Raw genomic sequence first — 3780 nt, 5'->3', positions numbered from 1 at the left:
TAAAAAAGAAGGAAGTGGAGGAGAATGCTAAGATTCTGGAGAACCACCTAGGCAAAAAAGAAGTAGGGGGGTGGTGAGGTGGAGGGGAGCCAAGCCTCTAGGGCACATAAGAGCTCTGGTCCCCAAACATGTGACTCTCCATGAAAAGCAACCTAAATAGCCTGATTTCAAACAAGTGGGTTAGCCTCACTGAGCCTCGGTTTCAACATCTCTAGAACGGGAATAAGAGTGCTGCCCGCGTCATGAAGTTGTTGGTAGGATTGAGTTAGGAGTGTGATATGTTCCAGATCCTTTGAGGCAAAGCTTTTCTGGATCAGGATGAGCCTTACCTTGAGCTGAACCGTGAACTAGTAAATCTTGAGAACCTTCCAGATAACAATTTCTCACTCACATGAAATCCTTCCAGCAACCTGGCAACTCATTATGATCCCCATTTTACAGATAAGGAAAAGAGGCTGAGACAATGAAGATAGCTCATTCATTCATTCATTCAACAAACTATTCCAATCTCCTTAATATTTTATTCTTGGCTAGAGACAGGGAAATTGAGAAGGAAAGGGAAGATAGAGAGGGAGAAAGAAACGCAGATACCTGTAGCACTGCTTCACCACTCATGAAGTTTCCACACCTGCATGTGGGGGTTGGGGGCTTGAACTTGAGTCCTTATGCACTGTAACATGTATGCTCTACTGGATGAACCACCCCTCTACTCCAATATTGGCTACTCAGTATTGGCAGGTAGAGTGCTAAGCATTGAAGGACACAGTCATGAGTGGACCAAGCAGTACTTTACCCACATGGAACATATTTATGTTTCTTTTTTAAATTTCTGCTTCAAAGGAATCGATTTAAAAAAGTGAAAGATAAAGTAGGTGAAAATATCTGAATTTCATATATCTGACAAGGATTTAGTATCTAGAATATAAAAACACATATTTCATAATATTTACTTACATGGAATCACTATGCTGTATACCAGAATAGGTTTCATGTCAATTAAGATTAAAAAGAACTCTTTCACTGCACAATAAAAAGGTAGATGATCCCATTTTAAAATGGGCAAAGGATTTAAATAGACATTTCTCCAAGAAGATATACAAACAGCCAAGAAGTACATAGAAAGATACTCAACATCATTAGTCATAAGAGAAATGCAAATCAAAGCCACAATGAGGTACTATTTCACATCCACTAGGATTACTATAGTAAATAAATTTAAAAAAAAAGATCAATGCTCACTTCAGCAGTACATATACTAAAACTGGAATACTACAGAGAAGATTAGCATGGCCCTTGTTTAAGAATGCATACAAATTTGTGATGTGTTCCATAATATTTTTAAAAATAAAAATAAAATTGCCATGAAAGAAAAAAAAAAAGATGAGCTGTAACAAGAGTTGGTGAGGCTGTGCAGAAACTGGAGTTTCATAAATTACTGACAAAACTGCTTTGGAAAACAGTTTGGCATATTTTCAAAAAGTCAAACATAGAGTTACCATAGAACTCAGTACATACTCCATCCCTCAGTGTATATATAAAAGAAGCAAAAATAAATCCTCACAAAAACTTGTATAATTTTTTTAATATTTTATTTATTTTATTTTTGAGAGAGATGCAGAGAGAGACACAGAAACATCAGAGCACTGCCCAGCTCTGGCATATGGTGGCGTGGGGGATCGAACCTGGGACTTAGGAACCTCAGGCATGAGAGTCTGTTTGCATAACCATTATGCTATCTCCCCCGCCCATATAAAAATTATTTTATAAGTAGTAGTCACAATAGCCAAAACTTGGAAACAACCAAGTGCCCTTGTAATAAGTGAATAGGAGTAGGAGAGATAGCATAATGTTTATGCAAGCAGACTCTTGTGCCTGTGACTCTAAGTTCCCATGTTCAATCCCCCATACCACCGTAAGCCAGAGCTGAGCAATGCTCTGGTGAAAAAATTAAATTAAACCTGGTGGCAAAATAATAATAATAATATAAAAAAGGTTTAAAAATTATAAATGGGAACATACCTAAAACAGACTCCCTAGCTTCTGTTTGCCCTAAAAATCCATATTCCCATCTGCTCTATTTGTAGGTTTTGGTTCCTGTTTATTAAACATTTTGTCCTGCTTTATATCTCTTTGCCTTTCAGCCACCAAGTTGCAGATGCTACTGTGATTTCATGCAGAACTCCCTGGGCGGATGACCTCACCAATATGTCCCAGAATCTCAGCTCTCCAGAGCCCAATCCCACTAGGAAAATATAGAAACAGGCTGGTGGTATGGATTGACCTGCCAACACCTGTGTCCAGCAGAGAAGCAATTACAGAAGTCAGACCTCCCACCTTCTGCACCCCAAAAAGAATTCTGGTCCATACTCCCAGAGGGGGTAAATGTTAGGGGAAAATGGCTCTGAACTCCAATTCTATCAGGAAGAGAAGAGAAGAGGAGAGGAAGGGAAGGGAGGAGAGGGGAGGGAGGGAAGGGGAGAGGAGGGGAAAGAGAAAGGAAGAACACTCAGAAGCAAACAGTAGGTGTGACTTAGAAAGGAAGAAAAGGCAGGACCATAGAAAACAATAGACAAATGTATATAAATATAGATAGATAGTTATAGAAATAATAGTCAACCCATATCTATGACCTTAGGAGAGCTAATGCAGTTTCCACTGGAAGGAATGGGTACACAGAACTCTGGTGTTGGGAAAGCTGTGGAATTATACCCCTATTATCATATGATGTTGTAAATCAATATTAAATCACTAATAAAATTTTTTATTATAAATAGATAAAGTTTGGTATAGTCATACAATGGGTATTATTCAGGGGGGGAGAGAGAGAATGAAGTAGCAATACATGCTACAAAACAGATACACCCTGAAAGCATTATGCTAGAAAGAAGCCATCACAAAGACAACACACTGTACAATTCCACCTATCTGAAATGTCCAAAAGGGGACAGTAATTAGAGATAGAAGCCAGACTCATTTACAGGGAATTTGTGGGTAGAGGAATAGGGAGTGGTTACAAATGTGAAGAAAAAAAAAAGAGGTTTTTGGTGGGGATCAATGACAATGTTCTAGAATTAGAAAGTGGTGATGATTGCACCACTCTATGAACATACTAAAACCTGCCTATTTGTATAAATGGGTAAATTGCATGACATTTCGATGTTTATTTCAATAAATCTGTTAACCACCACCCCATAAAGAAAATCATAAATATAAAGCCAGTAACTTCAGAAAAAAATGTAGGAGACATTCTAACTTTCAATGAGACATAAAAATTACACATGAAACAGAAAGCATGCTTCATATTAAAAAAAAAAATTATTGATCTCCTAGCTTCTTCCCACCCAAAGACCCCTCGTTTCATTAGTTCTATTCCTACCTTTGGGTTCCTGTTTACTGAATAATTTACTATGTATCTTACCACGTTTCAACCTGACCTCCCTGGACAGACGACCTCACCAATGTGTCTTGGAACCTCACCTCTCCAGCACCTAATCCCACTAGGGAATGATAGAAATAGGCTGGGAAAGGTCTCACCCGAGTAATGAAGCTGAAGGGTTGTCATTCCACATGTAAAGTCTCTGGACACAGTCTGAGCTAAAGCATATTGAGGTGGCAATTGCTGTGTTGATCAGGTTGCGATCGGCAGATACAATATTATTTGATATGGATTGGGAGAGGCATACGGGAAAGTGGGCCCTATCCAAAGGTTCAAGGACTAGGGGAAGTAGAGGCTCTACAGTGGAGATGTGAGATTCCTGCTGTCTTAGGGTTCAAAAAGAC

At 38.8% G+C, this 3780-nt stretch overlaps 1 non-coding gene across 1 annotated transcript; it reads left to right on the top strand.

The window, feature by feature from the left end:
* Window positions 1–1231: 1231 nt before the first annotated feature.
* On the top strand, window positions 1232–1337 carry LOC132536576 (U6 spliceosomal RNA). Its single transcript, XR_009548098.1, has one exon. It is a non-coding gene; the product is annotated as a U6 spliceosomal RNA (small nuclear RNA).
* Window positions 1338–3780: the final 2443 nt, after the last annotated feature.

This window comes from Erinaceus europaeus, unplaced genomic scaffold (assembly GCF_950295315.1).
Source record: "Erinaceus europaeus unplaced genomic scaffold, mEriEur2.1 scaffold_206, whole genome shotgun sequence".
NCBI lineage: Eukaryota > Metazoa > Chordata > Mammalia > Eulipotyphla > Erinaceidae > Erinaceus > Erinaceus europaeus.
The sequence above is the reverse complement of the archived record's forward strand: the minus strand, read 5'-3'. Positions and strand labels throughout refer to the sequence as shown.